This window comes from Trachypithecus francoisi, unplaced genomic scaffold (genome assembly GCF_009764315.1).
Source record: "Trachypithecus francoisi isolate TF-2019V2 unplaced genomic scaffold, Tfra_2.0 Lachesis_group9, whole genome shotgun sequence".
NCBI lineage: Eukaryota > Metazoa > Chordata > Mammalia > Primates > Cercopithecidae > Trachypithecus > Trachypithecus francoisi.
In genome coordinates, this window is record NW_022681474.1 from 16,951,460 (window position 1) to 16,976,545 (window position 25,086).

At 48.3% G+C, this 25,086-nt stretch overlaps 1 protein-coding gene across 4 annotated transcripts in view; it reads left to right on the forward strand.

The window, feature by feature from the left end:
* Window positions 1-25,086, forward strand: part of LOC117082704 (36.4 kDa proline-rich protein-like) — a 351,415-nt gene that overhangs the window by 58,372 nt on the left and 267,957 nt on the right. Inside the window, exon 4 of one of the 4 annotated variants that reach the window (XM_033209633.1) lies at window positions 15,596-15,704. The exons of the other annotated variants lie outside the window; for them this stretch is intronic. The gene's annotated coding sequence lies outside the window, so the exon portion shown is untranslated. Of the gene's footprint in view, window positions 1-15,595; window positions 15,705-25,086 lie in introns of those variants that run through there. 4 annotated transcript variants of the gene reach the window in all.

The window sequence follows — 25,086 nt, forward strand, 5'->3', positions numbered from 1 at the left end:
ATCCACTGGTGAAGGGGCTAAGCAAACCGTGGAGGGGGGCTGTGTGAAGCTACATCTCTTCTGGCATCCCAAGTAAATACATTTTGTAAAACTTGTGAATTTGACCCTAACTCTGAGTGTTGAAGTCTGGTGCAGTGTCTTGAGCCCTCTTCTGCATTGAGGGTGAGTGACTGCAAATGACCGATTCCTCAGTGGTGAAAGTTCAAAGTTAGCTTCCCTGAGGAAGCCAGACCTCAGTCACCCGTATCTCCATTGTAAACACTGCGGCCCCTCCGCGGGTGGCTGCAAGTTTCCAGGCCTTCCTTGGAGAAGCAGTGGTGAGGTGCTTGATGATTTGATAACATCAGCCACATTCTGTCTTCTCTCTAATCACGGTACAAATGATTCTCCTACAAGGAAATGGATCTGGTTTCTTCCCGATTGTTGGAAGAAGCAGCCCGCCTAGGGACTGCACCGTCCCCTGCACTTTCACAGCGAAGCCTGTGTCTGTCTCCAAGGAGTGTCACGTGTATTGTGGGAATCGCCTCCTTAATTCTTCCTGCTTTTGAGGGCTCGGGTAGCTCTGCCTGTTTCACCCGGGATGAGCAGCGGGTGGTCTCTGGCTGCTGTGGGACCAGGGCTTGTGTTTCACCCGGGACGAGCAGCGGGTGGTCTCTGGCTGCTGTGGGACCAGGGCTTGGGGGTGCATCACATCCGGTGGCCTGTCCAGGTGGGCATCATTGTCTTTTGCCTGTTGGCTGAGGCAGCTGTGATGCCGGGGGGGTCATGCTTGTCAGGGCCAACCCAATTCTTCCCATGTACACCTCCCCTGATGGAGTGCCTTTCCTTATGATGACTTGTTGAATTAGCATGGAGAATGCAGGGAGGCTCTGGGCCTCTCTCTCCCATTCTTAATCCCTGGAGCTGTGATGCCCGACAAGGAAGCCCATAGCCAGAGGCTCCTTTAAATTTATTTAGAATAAAGATTTGATTACATAGCTAAACACATTTGAAAAGAACTTCACAGATTAAATTCCAGATTCAACCCTTCAGGCCCAGTGGCCACGTTTCGGGGCTCAGCAGCTGTAGGTGGCTGTTGTCTTTCTGTGTTGGCTGAGCAGATTGAAGCATTTCCAGTTCAACAGGCAATTCTTTTGCATGACTCTGCCTGTGGTGAGGGCACCTAGGCTGGAGAGCCTCGTGGGGATCCCTTAGGCCTCTGGCTGCAGCCAGGCTGCATGGTTCCTGTGCCCCGGATCCTCTGCAGGCCCAGATGGATCCCACCACAGAGCCAGCACTGCTAGACTTGGGTACTGTGTGCAGAGAGCAGAGGGGCACGTCCAGGCCTTGCAGGGGCTGGGGTGACTGGCCTCCTTGGCCAGGCTCCTGTCTCCGAGTCTTCAGGGGAAATGCATCCACCATCCACACCGTGCACCAGAGGAAAACTGCAGGCTTCTCTGTGGATGGTGAATTGAGATCATGCAGAGTGACTAGGCTCCTGGCCAGCATGGAACCTGATACCTTTAGGTGGAACCTGACATGCCTCCATGTGTACATGGCAAAGAGAATGCAGTATTGTCAACTTCAATCCAGATGTGCTCCCATTTTGAGGTGGAAGGTTCTGGGAGTATTGGCCATTGGTGATTGTGCTGCCATGGAGGACTTTGAATGCAGGCACTGGTTTGGGATAACCCTGGTTTCCTGGTCCTGGATGTGGGCATCCCTGAATATCCCGGAGTGGAGAAGGCAGGGGAGATGGGAGGGTGACAAGAGGCCAGGTGATTCCAGCTTTGGGGACTGATGCCATCAGATGGCCGAGATCAGGATGGTGGTGGCCGGGGACCAAAGCACGGTGCGTGGAAGTGCCATGTTTCCCGGAGCATGGGGAGGACCTCTTTAACTCTATTCCTGGGCAACAGTTCTTCCATTCTCAGGAATCTGTGCCATTGTAATTGAGTAGCAAATTCTGTAATTGCTCTAATTACTTACTGTTAAGTCCCCATCCCAATGACCATGAATTAGCAACAGTGATAACAGCTTGCCTGGTCAAACCTTACCAAGAAACACCAATGGAACTAGTTTTAGTTGCCTCCAGTTGCCTCCAAATCAGATTCCTTAGCGGCTTGTGTCCCCACACTTGCTGCAGTTTCTCCTGGGCCTGGCAGGCACATTCCAGACATTCACATCTCAGCTCAGATGCAGGCATGCACATTATTTATAGAAAATCGCACTGCGCTGTGATCGGCTTGAGCTGACGTTCTCTAGGTGGGAGGCGGAGGTTCAAAAGTTCTAATAGGATGAAATTAGAAATACGAATCTTAAAAATTCATGTGTCATGAACTCTGTTCAGTGATTTTCTCTGAAATGAGAGACTATTTGCAGATGAGGCAGTCAGCCTACAGCTCACCTTAGATCTGTCCTATACCTCGATGCTGTCCTTTGGCCTCTTCCTGGGTGTGGGGTGCTCTGCTTGAAGCCAAACCAAAGGCAAGAACGTGGTCTGCATCACTACTGCAGCCAGCTCAACGCGCACACCCACTGGGAGGGGGGTTTGATCACTTAACATTTTAAATGCATTTAACATTAAACCAGCAAGTCAGCCAGTGCTTTCTGTAAGCAAGCTGCCTGGCTCCTGGGAACCTGACACTTGACTTTTCGGAAGAGAGTACTTGCTTCTGTGGAGTGTCAATATTTGTCGCATTTCTTGAGACTCTGCTCAAAGTGATGAATGTGAGTAAATTAGGACCTTTTTTTTTTGTAAATTGGGCCACAGAGCTCTCTAGGCACAGTGAGGGGAGTAAACGGCTGTGAAAGATGCCGCCTGATGTGAGCCATGGGCAGGCACTTTGGGACCTGGGATCCCATCTCCAGCCTTTCAAAGGACACAGAGGAATATAAAATGCAGATGGGAGAGTTCATATTTTGGGCATCTCTGTTCTTTTAAAATCAAAGTGCAAAGGAAAAGTTTTGCCTTGAGGTCTTACCCCATACTTGTTTTTCTCCTGAGGTTTTAAGATTTTTTTAACTGCTCTTTTCTCCCCCGATCCTTGGGGAACTTCTATCTTCATATCTTCTTAAAAGATATGGTTAAATTAAACACTGAAATTTAAAAACATACTTTCATATTTTTCTTTAAACTGATGTATCTGACATTGGTGAAGAACTAACTGGGAGTATTGGTTTATTTTTATTTTTTTAAGACTGTCTTGCTGTGTTGCTTAGGCTGGAATGCAGTGGCACGATCTTGGCTCACTGCAGCCTCACCTCTTGGTTCACGCCATTCTCCTGCCTCAGCCTCCTGAGTAGCTGGGATTATAAGTGCCTGCCACCATGGCTAGTTCATTTTTGTATTAGTAGAGACCGGGTTTCAACATGTTGGCCAGGCTGGTCTTGAACTCCTGACCTCAGGTGATTCGCTCACCTTGGCCTCCCAAAGTGCTGGGATTACAGGCACGAACCACCACACTTGGCCTGGGATATTCTTGATTATAACCGTAACATATCCCTTTAATTAAAACAAAACAGAAAAACAACAACAACAAAAAACCAGCTGTCTGAAAAGTCTCGAAATTAAAGAGCTCACTTGCACAGGGATTTGGACACCAGTTGAATGGCCCAGCACACCATAGTTACATGGGCCACTTGGCCTGTTAGATCCTTAGGGTATTTGAAGTCATGTGGATATTTGCATTTCTGCCTCTGGATATCGTGTTAGTATTGGGCTAGTGTTTGAGGGCCAGGCTCAGATCCGGGAAAACAAGAGCCCCTGCCCTCACAGCACTTCTCTTCCATGTGTGTGTGTTAGGAAAATAGAAAGCATAAGATATTTTTTTCAATGAGCTGGGAAGATGGAAAAACAAGGTTAAGATGTTTACTTGTTCAAAGAAGGGAAGTGCAAGGAACACTCAGCTTTTCTGCTGCTGAAGGAGGCTCCTGGTGGAGGCTGTTTCAGAGGTGGGGTTTCTCTGAGAAAGGTAGTAAGAGGCAAATAGGATGCCCCATCTGGTTTGCCAGAGATGGGGAAAGTTAGTATCCCCAAAACAGCCTCAGCATTCTGGCAAAGCTTTGGAAAACAGCTAGGGTGTGGGACCTTGTTGGCCGCTGGGTAGAAGGAAAACATTGCTGGTCCTGAGGACTGTACTGTTCTTCCACTGCTATAAAGAACTATCTGAGGCTGGGTAATAAGGAAAAAAAGGTTTAATTGGCATACAGTCTGTGGGTTGTGCAGGCTTCTACATCTGGGGAAACTTACAATCAGAGTGGAAGGTGAAGGGGAGGCCGGCATGTCTTCACATGGCTGGAAGGGGAGAGAGAGAGAGAGAAGGGGAAGGTGCCATGCACCTCCAAACAACCAGATCTCAGGAGAACTATCATGAGGACAGCACTTGGGGGATTGTGCTAAACCATTAGAAACCACCCCCATGAGTCATCACCTCCCACCAGGGCCACCTCCAACACAGGGTTAGAGTTCAGCATGAGATTGGGTGGGGACACACAGTCACACCATGTCAGGCTTCCCATTCTCTCCTGCACGTGCTTCGCAAATGGTTCTGTCATTGGTTTTTTGTTCTGTGTTGATACATGATATATGTACATGTTTTCAGAGTGCATGTGATACCTTGATTCACCCCTATATTGATTAAATCGGGGTACTTGGGATGTCTTTCACTTTAAATAGTTTCTTTTCCTTGTGCTGGTTATGTTCAAGTTATTCTCTCCTAGCTGTTTTGAAATACACAGTAGATGACCCACTGCCATCCCTGCTGATTGATCAATAGTAGGTCTTGTGTGCCCATTAGGCTGTGTGTTTGTGCCCGTCACCAGCCTCTGCCCATCCTGCTTCTGAGTGGGCTCTGCTGGGCCCTGTTGACCACCTACTCTTGGCCTCATGAGATCTGCTCTCAGCTCCTGCTTATGAGTGAGAACATGTGCCGTTTTCTTGCTTGGCTCGTTTGCTTCACGTAATGTCCTCCAGCTCCATCCATGCTGCCGCGGATGACAGGGCTCTCCGCTGTGTGGTGGAGTATTGCTCCTGTGTATGTTCGGCCACGTTCCCTTCATCCCCTGTTGACGGGCACTCAGGTGATTCCAGACCTTGGCTGCTGTGGATGGAAGCTGAGAGCAGTCACTGGTTTTATACTCGGGGGACGTGAGCCACTTTGATGTTCTCAAGCAGCCTATCCCCAAAGCCCTCCGTAGAATGTCGCATTGGTTTGTACCCATGGCTTCTTCCACTAGGACGAACAGCTGGGAAGGGGCTTTGAGTGAACTCTTGGGTTTCTGTCTTTAGTTGGTACCCAGCTACACTGGCCAAGCAGGGGTCCCAGTGACCCTGGACACTACCTCACATAAGGTCCAAAGATGCAGTTAGGTTCTTTTTTTAACTTAAAAAAAAAAAGTGCTTTTGACCTGGTTAAGCTATAGCATTATCAGTTAGAGTTTTTCATACTGGAAAGGTGTATATTTTATTTTCTAAGAAGGAAAGAAATCCTGTTAAATACTCTAACCACAGATTAAATCATGTCAAGGAAAGAGGTACTATTTTGGGGGAAAATTACTCCTTCATGTCAAAGATCAAGGAGATGACTTACATTGTTTAATGGAGTTAATTATAAAATCTTCATTGGTTTTGAGAAGATGAGCTGTGGATGCTGCAAGACATGAGACTGATGCTGATTTAATGTTAGTCAGCCCTGACAGAATGTGGCTAATATTTAAAGCTTGCTCCAGTATTGCTTGATAGATTGTAAGTTAATGTAGAGATCTGTTTGATGCTTTTATTTTACAAAATATGATTGAGAAAAAGTTTGACAGCCAAGGAACTGCCTTCAACCAATTCCTTCCTAATTTCTATCACCAGAAAGATTTGTCCTGTTAATTCCAGAATTTACTTTTGGAAAGTTCCCGTAAGGAGAGCAGAGGTATTGGTGGTTGAATGGTGACTTGAATTTAGGTGAAGATCGTTAAATATTTCATAGTCATGTTTGTCTTGGTCGTTTTAGCAATTTTATATTAAATTTAGAACTGCGAGTCAAACCAAATGTGTTCTTTTGCTTTTGTGATACTCCTTTGTATGACTATACTGGTAAAGAATGACAAAATGTGTATAGGGTATTTTTTCTGTGTAGATATTAGGATTTTGAGGGGAACAAGTTAATCATTCTTCTAATATACACTGTGCTGTGTGTTGGGTCCTTTGTATATGAGTTGAATCACTATAATGAGGACCACTTGAAAGTCTGTTTCTATACAAGATCTTTTATATGTTGACTTGTGTTATGCAAAATCCTTCATCCTCTAAGAAGACTAAGCAATGGGTTGGAGGAGAGATTTAATCACCCATTAGGTCTATTCCGAATGCCCAGAATTGAATGCAAGTACTAATTATGTTTTTGAAGTGTGTGTGTGTGTGTGTGGTGGACTCCTTTTTAGGTCATGGGAGGGAGGTAAAGCAAAGATCAGATTTGCCGATGAACATTTGTGCATATGGTAGTGGAGAAGTCATATGACTTGACTGCACCTGCGTACTCTGATTTTGGTTTCATTAGTGTCCATAGCCACAAGCCTCAGCCGCCTCTGGGATCCACCCTGAGGGGCTGTGGTGAGGGTTATTACAGAGTCGTGTGTCTTAGTGAATGGCACAAACGGCCTTGTGGGCCCACTTTGGCTTTGTTTGAACCTCTAGATTGTTAAACTAAGTTTAACATTTTGAGGATTATAAATTGTGATTCTTGTCTAAGAAGAGGTTTCTGTTGTCTCTGAAGACGGGAGCCCCAGTACAGATGGTCACTGGCTCACAATGGTTACATTTGTGATTTTTTTTCAACCTTGTGATGGTGTGAACTAGTCACACTCAGTGCATTGTTCGGCCCGAGATGGGCTGCCTCTGGATGAACCCGTTGTAAGTTAAAACTATTATGTCAAATGCACTTTCTATTTAGGATATTTTCAGCTTACGCTGGGTTTGTTGGAACAGTTTCATCCCATGGTAAGTCAGGGAGCATATGTGCTCATAAAAGTGGAGATGATCTCATAGATACCGTGAGATATAATGTCTCTGATGTTATAGAGATACGATGAAAACAATCAAGTGGGACTTGGAAGCCTTGGAGGGACTCACATGGGCGGCTCCTGGAATGCAAACGTGAGTGCCACTGGCTTCTGGATGTGACATCTGTGCCTTCTGCTTATCCCAGTGTGTTATTGGCTGCTCTCGAGGGCAGAGAGGTCCAGCGTTCCTGTGTTTAGGTGTTTGAGCTGCCTTAAGAGGCTAGGTCAGTTCTCACTTGTGTCTTTGGGGCTTTAGGCCTTCTGAACAAGCAGGAGGAAGGACGACTTTGTAGACCTTTGGAAATCTCAACGGACTTCAGGGCCATCCCCCTTGGCAGGAGAGCCCCACTGGAGGCGAGCAGGGTGCCGTGTGGGCCTATGCTGGGCCCAGGTGTGTACGGATGTTTTGAGGGCCACAGGACACAGATCGGTCTTGGTTCACAACTGGTGTCGATGGCCACACAGCATTGCTTTCAGGTACATGATTGCGGGGACTTGGCTTTTGGGGTGTGCGTCCTGCTTGCCTAGTTGCTTGGAAGACCCGTATTCAGACCCCAGCCTGAGTCACCATGACAGGCCTGCTGCTTCACACGCTACACGGAAGCCGTGGCATTGGTCACTGACGTCCACCAGGTGTCAGATGTGCGTGTGTATCTTCCTGGTCTCGGGATGGGTCTTGTTTTGAGGTTATAGTAAACGTCTTTAAGAGGGGTTTTGGATTTTTTATGTTGTTTGCAGGAGGCAGCAGGGAGTGCTTGAGCAGTGAGATCCCTTTCCAACCAATGCAATTTCAGATCCCAGCAGGTAATGAAGGCAGCGGAGCTGTGGGATCACCTTTCCAACCAATGAGAATTCAGATCACAGCAGGTAATTACGGCAGCGGGGCGGGTGGCAGAACCCTGAACTGTGGCTGTTTCTGGTGTCTTGCCCCGCAGACAGAGCGTGCTGGGGCCTCCGTGGTCCTCTGTGGGGTGAGTGGAGCGCATGAGCTGGGTGCTGCTGGGCCCTGGCTGGCTCCCCACCCCGGGGTTTATGCAGGACTCGTTATTAAGACAACTTGGAACCCAGAAAGCAGCACGAGGAGAATGGGATTGTGCCTTTCTGGATCGTTGGTGCTTCCCAGTCTCAGACACTGAGCAGGCTCTGAGGGGTCACTCCAGGAAGACTTGCACAATCGGCCCCCGAGGTGGAGTGGGGCTGCAGCGGGTCTTGCAGGAGCTGGAAGTGGGGGTGAGTTTCTCACCAGCAGGACCTTTCAAATGGGCCCAGCAGGATGCATCCGTGGAAATGGTGCCACCTAACGCAGGGCTGCGGCCAGCAGGACCTGAAAGGCTACAGCGGGCTTTGTTTCTGCTCTCTCTTGAGCCTCTGCACGGTTTTCCTTGGTTTTTGTCTGTTTGGAGGACGCTTCCCCCTTTCTTGCGCTTACCTAGCCTTCTGAGCTTCCTTGTGAGTATGACAAAGCCCTGAGAAGACATTTTTATCGCATAATTGGTTATCCTGGTGGCTGGATAAATGACCTGCAAATGTGTGTGACTCAGTAGCTCTGAGGGTGTTCAATATCCAAGACAGAGGTGGGAAGGAAATGTTCAGGCAGGCGTCAGAGGATCTGTTCTCTGCTTTACACTGGGGCCCTGGTTTGCTGACAGTCCTCACACTCGATCCAAAATGGGGATAATGAAGTCTCACGGATTCAGCTTCAGCTGAGAGCTGCCTCCAGCGCAGTCTTGTGTGAGTAACAGTTTCTATGTTTGGTGCAAAGTGGGGGCGTCAGTTGATTTTATTTGTGGTGGTGCTTATAGTGGCTTTTCCGTAAGGAATGTAGACTTTATTAGCTTTAGCAAGGGAATCCTGAGTGATAAATTGGAAGAATGTTCAGGAAATTCTGGAACCTGCAGTGAATCTGGAATCTGTACGAAATTGAGATTGGATTCTCATGATTCCTAATGCTACCCCGAAACCCAGTAGTTGAGACAGTCATAGAGCTTCAGTTGTGCTGCCCCGGTTCCCCATTTTAAAAGGAACACGTTGCTTTCATTTAGAATGTTCTGAGCTCTGAGTGCTGCCAGCAGAGTGACCAGCTCTCTGCATCAGAGGGGAAGCCAGGGCTGCGCTCACGGCGTGGCGGCAGCTGGGAGCTGACCCTGACCTCAGGCACGTGTGATGCTGACCATTTTCTGTCAACTCCAAGGGTGTAGTGGTCTCCTTGGCCCTTTACAGTCTTCTGAAGCTTTTGATGTGTCTGCACTTTATAGATTTTTCAGAAGTAGACAGCCTTTTCCCACACCCTTGGCTGAGTTTCATCAGAGGCTGTGTGTGGGAAGCACCACCACCCACATTCTGACAGGGAAGACTCTGGTGCCCAACTGAGGTCAGAGTGGAAAATTTTTCTTCCTTCCCTTCAGTCTGGTCTAGCTGCTCCCTGCTGGCCAGAAGAAAATCATGCTTATCCCAGTCGTAGGCAAACCCTGAAGTCAAACATTTATCTTTTCTTTAATATGCCCATTCCCAGGAGGAACTTAACGGCTTTGAGAACTGACACCTTAGGACTGTAGTTTTCTTCAGACGGTAAAACCTTGGTGTGTGACAATACTGACATTGCCTGAGCCCTGTGATCCTGTAAAACAGTGATGGTTAAGACATTCCCCCTCCCCACTACTGCGCCCCACTTTTACTGCAAGAAGCCCCTTCCCGTGTGGCTTAGGCTGACTGGCGGATGACCATTCACTGAGGACAAGGCCAGACACAGGCCTTCAAACCCCCCTTCTCCAGCTTATAAGTGATGAGCTCAACTGCCTGTTCCCACTGATCCATCACCTCCCACCTTGAAATGGTTCTTCGTGGTGCTGTTGCGCCTAGGGGGGTCGACTTGTCTTTGACTGTCGCCTTCCACAGAGGACGGTTAGGGTGGGCAGGAAAGAATTCGCTGCTACAGGTCTGCATTCCAGGCTGTTTCCAGAAGTGGGAATTCTGGTGCCCTGGAGTCTGGGAATGGATTTCTAGTGTCCCAGCTTCAGGTGGAGTTGAAATGGAGTGAGACAACCCACCACACCCATCTGTGTGTGGAGCCAGGAACTAGAGCCATTTGTAAAGTGGCAGATTCTCCATCAGATTACAAAAAAATGCGCTCAGCACGTTGCTTTCTTTCTCATATGCATTTGGCCATCTAAAATGGGAGTGGTGGTTTTTGAAGCATGAATGTAGTTTTAAATTTTGAGTATGTAAACTTTAATGTAGCTTCTTACAATGTTGACTGATTATCTGGAGATTACTAAACCTTTGGAGTGGTAATAATGAGTTGATCTGTATGACTTTGCTTTCTATGACACAATGAAAGCACTGTAATTAAAACTCTGCAGTTGGGTCAGCAGGCTATTGGCCAAAACAAATTCTGCCTTTTGGTTTCTTTAACCAAACAAGGGAGTAGAGTGTAGGCCGACGTGGCAAATTCATTTCAGAGCTCGTCAGAGCCCTCAATGATTGAGCAGCCTTCTCAGGTGAACGTGTAACGTGCCGTGAATCTTGGCAAGGCTGGCTACTGTTGTGTGCACCTGACACTACGGCCCCCACCTAGGAAGATGTGGTTTCTGTAACAAGCTTTGGAAAACCGAAGTTCAGCTTAATTATCCAACTTTGTTCCAGAAAAAGCTTTGACCAGATGGCCAAGATCTGATTGTCTCAGGGTTGAGACGTGGTTATAAAACTGCCCTTACTTGGTGCCAATCAGTGTTGGTCCACAGTGATACTCCTCCAACCTCACTGAATAGTTTGGAGACTGAAATGAGACTGTGAAAATCTCCTTAAGGTGAAAAGGGCTCTGGGGCACCTGGGAATATCCGCACACCAGTGACCATTCCCCTTTAAGGTCGAAAGGACGGCTGGGTCACGCGGGAGCATCCTCACACCCGTGGCCATCTTCTTTAAGGTGGAAAGGGCTGCTGGTGTGCCCCGCAATATCTGCACACCCATGGCGATTGTGATTTTCCCCCTTTCTGCTCAGTCACCTGTGTGTTCCCACATTCAGGCTTTGGGACACTCATGAGCAGCTTGTCCCCTGGGCTGGTGAGGAAGGAGTGGGAGATTGTTCTGAGGCTCTGTCACTGTCTGCCCTGTCATGAGCTGGGCAAGGCAGTGGCAGTGACCCCTGAGGAGTCTGGTCAGTGAGGGCTCTGGCAGGAAGTGCTGAGGCTTGAGGTGGCTCTGCCAGTCGTAACCAAATGTCTTCCCTCTTATTTCCACGATTCCTTCTAGTTCTGCTCCTTGCACTGCAGTGTCTCTGTGTGTCTATAAATACACATGAGTTACGATACAGGTGTCTCTTTCCCCTCTGTATGGGGCTGGGTCCAGGGAGTGAAGTGCAAGACCCCCTTACTGCTGGATGCCCACCAGCACGAGGCACTGCCTGCCCTGCTAACGAATGCCTACAGCAAGTCCTGGAAGCCCTCTTCTGAGCACCTGGCCTTTTGACGGTGTACACGGGAGACAGACGAGCTCCCCTTGCCCCACCCTGAGCAGAGACTGGGGAGGTGGCGGCAGCACGGTCCTCCATGGTGCATCCTTGGTGCATGGAGGAAAGTGTGTTCATGCTTAAAACACAGCCCATCCTCTCAAAAGCAGGGTGACAACCACATTTACATCTGGAATCTTAAAAAGGGGCCCATCTCTTTGGGAGAAGAACGTGGCATGTATGTGTGTACTTCCTTTTTTTTTTTTGGAGACAGTTTCACTCTGTCACCCAGGCTGGAGTGTGGTTCTGCAATCTCAGCTCACTGCAAGCTCCGCCTCCTGGGTTCATGCCGTTCTCCAGCCTCAGCCTCCCGAGTAGCTGGGACTACAGGCGCTCACCACTACGCTTGGCTAATTGTTCGTATTTTTAGTAGAGACAGGGTTTCACCATGTTAGCTAGGATGGTCTCGATCTCCTGACCTCTTGATCCGCCCGCCTCGGCCTCCCAAAGTGCTGGGATTATAGGCGTGAGCCACCGCGCTGGGCCGTATGTGTGTACCTCTTTACAAGTCTTGCCCAACCTTTGCATTTAAAAATTATTGAAAAACTTAAGGATGTGACTGACAAGAACTTCATAGGTTTCTCCAAGTAAAAATTTGGAAAAGTTAAGTGAACCCATAATGTGTTTTATTTCTAGGAGTCCCACACTTGGATTTTTAAGTGTGGGCAAAACATCTCTAAGTTCTTCAGCCTGATTTCCATGGAATCGTGAATGAAACGTGCTGAAGTTGTCTTGTGGATTTTGTTATGTGGCGGTGACAAGTGGGGCTGGCCATTAAACAATTGGAGGGATCCCTGTCTTTTCTGTGCTCCTGTTGGACACTAGGCACGTGCTTGGTGTTTTCTGTGTGTGTGGACAAGATGAGGACAGAATTTCTGGATGATTCACACGGTGCTATCTTCTCCCTTTTCTGTTAAAACGTGTCTTCTGCTGCTTCTACATAGACCAAGTGTTTCTTTCTCTTGCCTATCTACATAAACGCTATTCAACAAAAACTGTACTGTAGACACGTGAAGTTGAATTCCACATGGTAAAGCAGATGGAGATGACTGAGTATACTGTTTTGTGGAAGGAAGGTTGAAAATGATTTTTAGCTTTTTCCCTGAAATAGGGAATAATTTTAACTTTTTCCCTGAGATAGGGAATAATGAAATGGGAAAATAATTAAATTTTCCCATTGAAAGGTTAGATTATATTTAATTATTAGATTATTCATGTATTGCAAGGGAAAAAGGAACTAGATCACCGCATGTACCCAAATGAAAATTTAAAGGGTATGGGCGAATTCATTTGAACTCGTTTAATTTTTGTTTGTTTGTTTGTTTGTTTTTGACAGTCTCACTCTGTTTCTCAGGCTGGGTGCAGTAGTGCAGTGACAGCTCACTGCAATACCAACCTTCCAGGCTCAAGTGATTTTCCTGCCTCAGCCTCCCCAACTGCTGGGATTTACAGCATTAACCACCACACACAGTTTATCACCTCTTGGAGACTAGCTTTGAGTTTGGGCATTTAGTGAACTGTATTTTGGTTAATTCCCAAAGTTTCTCACTGTTGATCTTTAATTTGCTAAAAATCTAAACGTGTTGTGAAACGCGTTACATTTCCTTAGCATTCATGGATTCCCTGTTAGTGGGGCAGAGACACAGAGGGGCAGAAGGCGTTCGGACATCATCAGGGTTGCAGTTGAGTGCTTGCCCCGAACACATTGGAGCTCTGGGCTCTGTGGCCCCACAGGGGTCCTCTGTCCACTGAGGGGGTCGGGTTACCTGGAAGGTTTCTCCAGCCTCTGCGATTTTGCCCTTTTCAGGTTAACATCTCATCGTTGTCCTGGACAGCATCGCCTTTCGTTCACTGACCCACGAGTGAACAGCTGGTCGGTGGCCAGTGCTGCTTCCTTCAGCTGGGGGTGGTGATGTGATTACACTTCCGTGGAACTTGGTTCTTGGTGTATTAAGGGTTCAGTTGTATCTTGATTTTTAATCTGCACCTCCGAATTGGTCTTTTATTGCAAAGAGATTGCTTGCTGGATTTGTTTCTGAATATTTCATGGATAACAGGAGAACCTCGCTTATCTGTGTGTTCATTTAATGTGTTTTTGCTGGGCATTTAAATGGGTGTGTTAGCCCTTAGCCCACTTTCTGTGTGTGGTGGATTCATTGAAATCATTTATGTGAAGTCTCTCTTCTATTAAGGCCAGAGGACGTGGGGTGCTGTCTCCCTAAACTCGGGGGAAATGGCATTGTTCTGCCCTCCTCCCTGGGAACGCTGGTGTTTCCATGTCTCTGGACTTGGCTCTCACACTGGGAGAGTGGCTGTGGCTTCTGGAGCCTGTTTTGTGCGGGACTGACTCCTTCACTTGCTTTATTTCCCACCGTCTTTGCTGCTTTATGACTCAGGGATGAGGGAGTTGGGCCCAGGGGCCTTGCCTGTGCCTGAAAGGCCCGATGCAGAAACTCCTCATGGGAAGGATGTTCCTTGAGGGCAGCATTTGGAGTCTTTTCCTACTTTTAACTGAGAAGTAGCTATTCACATGGTTCTATTCTAGTGTGTTTCAAAATAATTGGTGTAGAGTTACAAAGATGTCCGAGACACCCATGATCCACTCCGGGCCAGTGCCGGGCATTGTACTCAGATGCCTTCAGACCACATTCAGACGCCAAAGATTCTTGCTTGGTTATTCTCAAACATATGAGAATCTTAAACACGAGCCACGGTGTGGATTTTCTCTTGAGCCCCCATGACTTTGCTTTGTATTTTGGGGATGAATGACTTCATCAAGGGGAAAGAATTTGAGGAAGGAACCTCTGAGCCTGGGTTGGGGGAGGGGTGGGGGACAGAGGGAAAAGGAGCTGCAGGGGGAGGAGCCAGGCTGGGGCGTCTCCCCATGATGCTCCCCACCCCTGGCGCGAGGCCCCAGGGACTGACTGACTTTCCCACAGGAAATGTGTATGATTGCGTGTCTGTTTTGTGGGCGGGCCAGTTGGATTGAGGGAATGTCTGTGTTGTGATTCCTTATTGACTCGAAGGTTGAAAAGGTTTGTGCTCAATACGGGGTCTCTTGGTGCCATGGGAAATGTAATCGCAGCCGCCTTCAGGATGGGGAGAGCCCTCGAGGCCCTCAGTGGGGGCCGGTGCTGGCCTTAACCTCCCTGGGTGGGCTGTCCTCCGGGTGGCAAGGGAGGTCCTCGGTGGTGGCCGCTGCTAGCCTTCGCCTCCCTGGGTGAGTGCTGCTCCATCCTCAGCTCTCCAACTCCTTGCCTGGTACCTTCCTTGTTGGAGGACGTGACCCATCAGCTTTGTCCACGCGTGTCCTGCAGACTAGTGCTGGCTGCAGGTTCAGTGGTGGTCAGAGGAGGCCAGAGGAGGCCCTCGTGATGCGAAGCTAAACATTTAATGATTGCGCTGCTGAGTGCATGAGCCGCGTCAGCCCAAGAGTCCGGGTAGGAGGGAACCGTAGGGTGGAGGGAAGACTGGACAGATGGGTGCTTTCTTCGGCCCCTGGGAGCACAGCCAGGTAAATGCTCAGACCTCCTGGTTTCTCCCGTATTTCCATCAATAGCAAGGGAAGGACTCGGGGCACCCAGGGACCTGATGGGTATAAGCTGTGTCCTCGCATGGCCCCAGCTGTGGCCAGTGACGTTATTCTCTTTAACCTCAGGCTTATTTTGTATAAAAACACAAGGGAAAGAAGTAGTTCAAGGGCCTCTAAAGACTTATGTAATTGTTAATAGGCCTACTTTTATGATTTTTATGTATTAAGAGCAAATCATGAAAAAAACTCATTTCTGTTTGAAGAAATCTTTACTGTTCTCATTTTTGTGGAAAGTAACATTGATTCTTTGTTTAGTGAGCGTTACTGCCCTCCTGCCCAGTGCCGCTGCCTGGCGTGTCCTCGCACACGCCTCTGTCCGTTGGTCTCCGTTCACCTTTCCGCCTAGAATTGTAGGAGGGGCGCTGGGATCTTAGGGCTAGAAAGAAACTCTGAAGACCACTTTTAGGGGCGGCTTTTAGTCAGGGATCTCCAGAGAGACAGCCAGCCAGGTGTGCGTGTGTCTCCAGGGGGAGGCTTGCTGCAGGGGCTACAGAGTCCAAGAAGCCCCAGAACCCACAGCCTGCAAGCTAGAGTCCTGGGAGGGTGTGTCTTGAAGACTTGAGAAGCGGAGGGTGCAGATCCCAACGGGTCCGAGGAGCTGAGACCCAGGAGCACGGGCGGCAGAAGACGGATGTTACTGGCCCATCAGCCAGACAGGTGGAGTGAACCCAGTTTTCCCCGCCTTGTTGTTTTACTCGGGCCCTGGGTGGATAGGGTGGTGCCCCCCACACTGGCGAAGATGGGTCTCCACTCAGTCCAGAGGCAAACATGCATCTCACACAGAAATAATGCAGAACCAACCATCTGGGCACCCCGGGCACGCTCAAGTTGATGCGCAAAACCAACGCCGCGCATGGCCCTGAGGTCTGCGTGTTCGCATCACTCCACGCACATGCTCGGTCGTCGCCTCGGTGAGTTTGTAAGCTCGTTGTGTGGTTCTGGGGGTCTTTGTCCCAGGTGGTGGTGGTGATGACAGGCTCCCCACCGCCCCAGCTCAGGTATGGAAGGTGATGCCACCAACCGCTCCTTATTTCTCAGACACTTGAGCGGGTGCTCTGTGTAGCCAGTTCCACCTCCAGCAGCATCTGTTCCCTATGCCGATTCCATCCGGAGTGTGCGCCTCCCTTCTGTTGAGGGTGCAGCCTTCTTTCAGGGAAGAACTGTGTCCTGTTCGCCTCTGTCTCCTGTGGTATATCTCATGGCTGAATAAGTAGCTATAGGATACCTCGGTGGCTGAATGATATGTTCATTGGAAGGAAAACTTGATACTTTTTTTTCTTTTTGGGATGGAGTTTCACACTCAACACCCAGGCTGAAGTGCAATGGCACGATCTCGGCTCATTGCAAACTCTCCCTCCTGGGTTCAAGTGATTGTCCTCCCTCAGCCTCCCAAGTAACTGGGGTTACAGGCGTCTGCCACCATGCCTGGCTAATTTTCATATTTTTGTTAGAGACGGGGTTTCACCATGTTGGCCAGGCTGGTCTTAAACTCTTGACCTCAGGTGATGCACCCATCTCGGCCACCCAAACGGCCATGAGCCACCGCACCCAGGAACTTAATACTTAATACCTTTCTTTTAATTTTTAAATCATAATGAGCTTGTTAAATGCTTACGTTAATGTTTATTTTTAAAAATGTTATCTGTGACCTTTCAGCTTTTCATAGCACTTCTCGTGTGAACATTTAAAAAAGGCCCTTTAGTCGTGGGAGAGAAGCGGTTATCCCTTTCAGCAGAGGGAGATGGAGGAACAGGCCCTGGTGAGTCTGAGCACAGGCAGTCACCCCAGCGTTGGTGCTTGCTTAGGTCTGTTCTCCATTCACCGTAGCTGCTTCCACTCTCATTGTCAGCTTAAAAATAAGCTTTTTCCTCTTTCTAATCAGAACAGTTAGTTTGTTAACCGTCACGTTAAGGTATCAAGAATGATGGCTTTCAGGCCTCAGATATGAGACAAGTAGTAAATGCAGCTGACCTTGAACAACATGGGTTTTGAGCTTCGAAGGATCACTTATGTTAATTTTTTTTCCAACCAAACCCTTACTGAAAATACCTGGCTTTGTGGAGGGCCGATGTTTCCTGCATGCAGTTCCATAGGGTGGCTGGGGGGTCCTGTGGATACGTAATTTGGGTCAACTCGGGGCGTGTTCTGGAATCCATGTCCCTGTGTACACAGAGGGACAACTGCAGCTTTTTAAAAGTTTGTGTCCTGCCTTGTCCTAAAAAGCCTCCAAGGTGGATGCAAAATTATTTCATTCTTTTGGTTTTCTTGGTGGGATATTGATGTTTATTCTTCAGTGTCTAAAATCCTGAGTGAACAGAGTTAGTGCTTCAGGAACAAAGTCAGTCTGGAAACACACATTGAGATATCCACCTTTTCTTCATGGTTTCACAAAAGGCCATGATCATATTTTATTCAGTTGAACCGTAAGAAACTGCCAATATTTGCTGTTTTTGGCCTAGAAAATGGCAAGTTCGTACGATATTACAAACAAAGGCTTCCTGGATGGGGAAAATAGGAATCGTAAGAACCTGAAGTTGTCTGTCATGGCCTCTGAGTCACAGATAAATAAACCTGCGTAAGGGGAAGTTGGCTGTACAGCATTTTCCTTCTGTTTTGAGACTGTCAGAAAAAGGTCAGTTCCATTGCGTTGGGTCCCTTTGCCTCACCTTTGCTGCAGAGGGGACTTGCCATTATACCTCTTGTTCCCAGTGCCCAGGAGGCTGATGCCACATAGAAGACCTGCAGGTCGGCGGATGTGAAACAGGCATCGTACACGCTGTGCAACTTGGGACGCATCTGAGAAGTGCGTGCTTGCAGCAGATCTGAGGTGAGGGCGTGTTCCATCTCCTCTCCTTCTCTGGCTTTGCAGGCCTTTGAAGTTGGTCCTGGAAAGTGAAATTAGTTAACGCTGATTAGCTCCAGGTCAAAGCCGGGGCCGAAGAGACCCACCCTTCAGTACGGGTGTGAAGCATTGAGCCTTCCCATCAGGCAGCAGGGACTCAAGAAAGCCCCACATGCCCTCCAGTGTCCTTATGTTGAAATTTTTTGTACTCGGCCATGCCGGGTCATTTTGGGAAGTCAGTGGGGGGTTCACATGGGGTTGTGCAGTATTCTTAGGTGTCAGGTGCGAGAGTTGAATTTGTAGAAGCTGTGCAGATAGGAAAGGGCCTGACAGGGAGTGCTGTTTACACGGAGCAGATTTAACGTGAGGTCTGTGCTCTGCCTGGGTCCGTGTCTGACCGGTGTCTCCCAGTCTGCAACAGGACGTTGACGTGACGCGGCGCCATTGTCCCACTCTGTGTAGACGTCTGAGGATCTGTGCGCAGCTGCTCTGTTAGAATGAGTTGTGATAATGAACTGAGAAACAGTGAACAAACCCTGGATTGGTTAGCACTGGTTCCACGGCCACTTCTGCGTGGTTGGAGTCATTCATAAAAAAGTGTGATGGACTCCTATGCGGAGCTCTGAATTTCAGAGGCCCTTTAACTTGGCAGCTAACCAGCTGCTTCCTTCAGAAGACATGTGAGTTCCCTTTACCTGCCAGGGTGACCCTGGGAGTTTGAAGATGAGTGAGACAAGCCCTCCGTGACTTGTGGATTTTACTGTCCAGAGGGGAGACAGATGTGGATGGTGAAGGAGGCCCTATCAGAGGTCAGCGCACGTCAGTTTTGTTTCTTCAGCACTTGCTGTGTTCAGGCGGTGCCCCGGGCCATGTGCAGAGCAAATGGGGACCCTGCCCATGGCATCCCAGGCACAGCTAGCATCTGCACCACCTTCATACTTGGCCTGAGTTTTGGGGAAGTACCGAGGATGGCTTCTGCCTTTGCTGGAGAGAGTTGGAAGTCAGGGCAGCCCTCCACAAGGAGATGATCACCAGCTGATTCCTCAAGAAAGAGAGGTGGTCCCCACATGGGCAGAGCAGGGCAGCGGGCACAGACCTGGGTGTGGGGCCTGCTGGGAGACAGCAAGGGTGAGGTGTGAAGGCAGTTGGAATTTACAGGATAAATTATCACTAAGGCGATGCTGGGAAAACATAAAATTGGGACTCTCTGGGGTAAACGTGGACTGAGAGTGACACTGGGCGTGGGTGTTTTCAGGCTCTGAAGGCAGAGATTTAGGAAATTGGGGCAGAGCTGAGCCCCAGACGAGGATGAAGACCACCCTTGGGATGTTGAATGAGACAGGGGTGGAAACCCAGTGAATGTCCTGGGGTCAGTCCAGCAGGAAGGCAGCAGAGGAGACCGGTGTCTTCAAAAGCCCCGTGGGGCCTGCCTCTCAAAGTGCTGGGATTACAGGCATGAGCCACTGCTCCCTGCCAATACTTTTAAAATTTCTAAGCTACTCTCTCTCATACCCACTCCCTTATTTTTTTTTTTTTTTAAACCAGGTTTATGGCTATATTTTTTCCAAGGGAACCAAATAGTCACCTGTTTGAAGTACAAATAACACCATGTTTAAAAACCGAAAATGCCAATTTGCGTAGAAGTTTCCAAATACCCAGTTGGTTTGAGCCTTGCATTGCAGTGTCACTACCTGCTCTTAAATTTCTACACGATGTGTAGATAGCGAGGCAGGGACGGCTCGTACATCTTCAGGTTTCGATTCTACTAACTTGGGCTATATTTTCATTGATTTTGGCACACCTGTGGGTGTGGCAAGCAATGCCAGGGTATTTATTTTGAAGCTTGTCCAAGAACAGTTGGGAAGATTTTCACATTTTTAGAATTTTCATAATAATAGGTATAATTTACAAAGAATTTAAAATTGTGTAGTCATTATTTTGCTTTTTTCTAGATGTGCCCCGAAACAGGGTTGCTAACTACAATTCTACATCACAGGATTCAGAACAGTACCCTTTTGGAGCAGATGCCTGTAATCGAGGATTTCCGCCTAGTCAGTTCACTTCAAGCATGTTTACAAGGTTTTCTTTATCCTAGTTGGCACCTGTGGCTAGAGTTTGTTTTCACTGCTGAGGAATATTCCATGATGGAAACCGTAATTCATCTGTTTTCATATCGATGGACATTTGGATGATTTGGGGAGGGTGTGGATGTCTATTCAGCCTTCATTTTTTCAGGATTTTTTGTAGAAGATAATGTAACAGTGTAACATCCTCTGCTACGGAGCCAAGACGAACCCTGAGTACAGCCACGCAGACTCTCACATAGACTCTCAGGCCTTGTTACCAACACACAGAACAATTTTCTTAAGTTGAAACACAGTAGCAGAACCTGAAGCCATGTGAAGAGGTCCTCCAATCTTACACTTGGAATTCACTTTTTATTACTATGTCTGAAAATTAGGAAGCATATCAATTATACAGAAATCTGAGAATGTAAAATTATACATTTATAACAGAAAAAAAAGCTTATTTAATAGCCCAGAACACATGGCTACGTTTTTCCCTCATGCCCCACCACTGTTTTCTTTGCTTGAAATGGGAAATGACACTTGAATGCGGTTTTCTAGCGACGGTTAGACTGGCACAGTTCTTCAGAGACAGAGGATGTAAAGCACATGGAGAATTTCTGTTTGTGGAATGTGATTTCCCGGTCGCCTCATTCAGGCTGCCACCGCCTTCCCCTCTGGCCGCCTGCACCGTGGGACGTCTGAGGAGGTCCCTGTTTCATCCTCTGGAAATTCTGAAAAGGAAGGAGAGGAGGGCGTGCAGGGTGTGGTTCCTTTGTGTTGGTCCTTCCAGCTTTTATTTGGAGTCTCGGCTGCCTTGGTGGTTCCTGCCTATATGTCCCTAGCCCGTGGCTTCGTCCTTGTGTCTAACTCACAGGCAGACAGATGGAAAGGGAAGTTGTATTCAGCCAACAGCTTGATCTTATTCTCAAGGCTTAAATCGACTGGGTATTTGGAGACTTCTGTGCAAATGGGCATTTTTGGTTTTTAAACATGGTGTCTTATTTGTACTTCAAATGAGTAACTGGTTCTCTTGGAAAAAATATAGGCATAAAGCTGGTTCTTTAAAAAAAAAAAAAATGGGAGTGGGTGTGAGAGAGTGGCTTAGAAATGACACCAGTAATGGTCGGGAGTGGTGGCTTATGCCTGTAATTCCAGCACTTTGAGAGGAGGAGGCAGGTGGATCTCCTGAGGTTAGGAGTTTGAGACCAGCCTGGTCAACATGGTGAAACCCCGTCTGTACTGAAAAGATGAAAATTAGCCGGGCATGGTGGCAGGCACCTGTAATCCCAGCTACTTGGGAGGCTGAGGCAGGAGAATCACTTGTACCCGGGAGGCAGAGGTTGCAGTGAGCCGAGATCACACCATTGCACTCCACCTTGGGCAACAGAGCAGAAACTCCATCTCAAAATAGAAAAAAAAAAAGAAAAAAAAAACAAAACCTGGTAATGGAAACCTGATTGCATCATCTGTGATGGAGATGGCAGATTATTTCATTTTTAGTGACAGGATGAATTGGATATGTTTGCAATATTGATCTTGACAAGGGAAATGGTGAGAACCAAATGTGCCACCCAGCTTGGGCCTCGCCATTGGCAGAACACCCTGGCGGGCAACAGACTGGAGACTCGGAGACCCAGGGGAGAATTCTCACGCCTTGACGCTGGTGCAGTCTGTGCTTCTGGACTCCTGCTGGAGGGAGCGGCCCCTTTGCCTTGCAGGCTTTGGTGCAGTGGAGACCTTAGGACCTCCCCCTCCTGGCACACCTGTGGGTGTGGTGAGCAGTGCCAGGGCTGAGGCACAGGTGCTGAGCCCGGAACGTGGGACGGGAGAGGCTGCACACGCAGGGGTTTCCGCAAGGGGGCGGGGCATTGGTTTTCCTCCTTGAATTTGGGTGGGGAGGGTGTCCTGGGGTGCTGTGTCTGCACTTGTGTTGCTCTGAGGTCAAGTTGTGGCCCCGAGTCCCTGTCCCTCTGCCAAAGTGAAGGTTTGCCCATTTTCAGGTCAGATTTCCCTTGGGTCCGGGCCTCTAGGAGTGGGGGTCATTCGAAGGGGGCGTGAGCACGGTGGATGCGTGTGGGCCTCTTCCTCTCCCCTCAGCTCCTGGGCTGTGTGTGGAGACCTGCCCAGTGGAATCACCCTCCTGCCTGGTGTTTCATTCACCAGAAATCGTTCTCACTGTGGACTCTTGAGTCAAATGTAATCCAGGAATGGAACGTGCTGTTGTTGGATGCCACACACAGCATCAGGAGCCTAGTTGGGGATTACATGATCTTACCCCACACCTTAAAAGTAAACACTACAGTTGTCAGGCCTCTGAGCCCAAGCCAAGCTATCGCATCCCCTGTGACTTGCCTGTATATACGCCCAGATGGCCTGAAGTAACTGAAGAATCACAAAAGTGCAAATGCCTGCCTGGACTTAACTGATAACGTACTACCAGAAATAAGTGAAAATGGCCAGTCCTTGCCTTAAGCGATGATTTTTTTGTGTGTGAAATTCCTTTTCCAGGCTCATCCTGGCTCAAAAAGCTCCCCCACTGAGCACCTTGTGACCCCCACTCCTGCCCGCCAGAGAACAACCCCCCTTTGACTGTAATATTCCTTTACCTATCCAAATCCTATAAAACGGCCCCACACTTACCTCCCTTCGCTGGCTTTTCAGACTCAGCCCGCCTGCACCCAGGTGAAATAAACAGCCATGTTGCGCTCACAAAGCCTGTTTGGTGGTCTCTTCACACGGATGTGCATGACAATAGTTTAGGGGATACTGAAGTCTTTGGTAGCTCCAAGAGCTTTTTCAGTTTGTGTCGGGCCATTTTAGGCAGAAGGAAAAGCTTGCTTAGAGAATCTTACAGAAATGTTTGGTGCAGTGCCATTCACTCGTGGAATAAATGTGTAACTTTCCATGGCGGCCCTCTGGAAAGAGATGCACTCTGAGTGCACCCTGGCCTGCTCACTACAAGAATTGGCTGTGTCACCCTGCTTTCCGTGGGTCTGCAGGTGTGCGTGGTCCATTGCCCTGCACTGTGGTCATGGAAGGGAAGATGATCTGGAATGCTGGCGACAGTTATCGGTGCGTGTTGATGTGTGCTGCTTTCTACAGGGGAGAACATTTCTGTTTAATAAACATCTCATCACGATGATGACTGCAAGATATGTGAGTCTCATTCAATAGTGTTTCTGGCTTCCTTCTGGTTTTAATCTGCTTTCTAGCACTAGGCAAGTGAAGACATGGAAAATAAAAACCCATCGAACTTGTAGAGACATGGTGTTGTGTAGGAGCAGACTGTAGCCTCTGGCTCTGTTTAAAGATTGTAGTAAACCTCTTACCTGGCATGGTCAGGGTGTAAATTATCTTGTTTAATCAAAATGTGTATGAGTCAAAGCTGGCACCTGCATTGTTGATGAAATACCAGATTTTAAGGGAACATGTCAATGTGCCGTAAGATACCAACAAAGTTCCTCACAGATGTTCGGCGCTGCTTCGGAGGAGCTGGGCTTTAGGTCACCAGGGTCATCTCTGGGAGCAGATGCTCAGTGTAGGCATTAGTCACTTAGCCTTTCCAGAGCCGAGGAACAGCTCTCTGGTGGTTTTTGGAACCTGTATTTAGAGTCGGTTTGTCCCACTTGACTCGAAGTTGTTGCCCAATTTCAGACTTTTGCCTCCACCGTGTGCTCATTTTCTTGTCCCCTGGTAACTGCCTCGGTTGCCCCAGCCTGACACTCGAGCCACGTCTTTCATGGACACAGGCTCCGTGGTGGGGCAAAGGCCGCGACTCCGGCTTGCACAGTTCCGTGCCTCTCACCATAGTTTATCACATCACTCCCGGGATCTCCCGTTTAGAGGAAGAGTGTCCATTTCCTGCAGGCCCCGTGTGGTGCGGAAACCACCCCTACCTACCGTTCTCCTGTTTGAACTGTACCGTGAGGCTATTTCTGTTCTAGTCAACCGTCAGAATTTAAGGAACAGTGATTTATGTAACTTATCACACGCTTCTCAGCAGTTCTTTATGAATTTCATTCTTTTGAGAAATTATTGCAGTTTTCAAGGCTATGCTGGTCTCACGTTGAGGCCCTTGAAATGAATTCCCTTCCCCATTGTGTGTTAAGGTTGTGCCTGGGAGCTGTTGAGGCCTCACCTCTGCTTAGGGCAGTGGCTTTGCTCTCCTGACAACAGGAAGAATGTTATTTAGAGCATTTCTAATGTGGTTTTTGCTTCCAGACAGAATTACTTTTTTCACAGAGACAGCCACTAAAGTCATAAATTATGCTCAGGATGGACACACGGGTCAGCTGGCAGAGTGGAATCCAGAACACATCCAAAGACGCAAAAGCAATTCAGTGGAATTTGAGTCTTTTCAACAAATGGTGCTGGAATTATGGGACAGCCATATGCAAAAGAGTGAAAACAGGGAGAAATTCCTGTATGAAAATTAAGGTGGACCATAGCCCTGAATGTAAAAGACCAAACCACAAAACCTGTAGAAGAAACGGAAATTGTCGAGACCTAGGGTGAGAGCTCTTAGCCATACCACGATCCATAATCAAGGAAGAAAACAAGTAGGTAAGACTCATCAAAATTAATCTTCTAATATAAAAGACACCCCTAGGGAATTGAAGAGACACATTTTCGATAGATGGGGAGAAGATGTCTATGAACCATGCAGCCGGCAAAGGACTCATATCCAGAATGCACAGGACTCCCACGGCTCATGACAGAGAACAAACCACCTGACTTAAAAGCAGAAGAGACCTGAACAGATGCTTCGCTGAGAAGGACGGGAGGATGGCCCGAAAGCATCTGAAATGACCTTCAGCGTGACTGGTTGCACCGAGATGTGCACCGAAGCCGCAGTGAATTTGTTCACACCCCTGCTGGAGCCCCTGACTAAGGTCTTCCGACAGCCCCAGGTGCTGGCGAGGACAGGCAGTCGGGACTCCTGTGCGATGCTGGGGTTCAGCACAGTGCAGACAGCTTCGCGGTTTCTTACAAAACTGAACTCACACAAAAGTGGGGCCCGGTGACCCTAATCTTGGGTATTTACCCT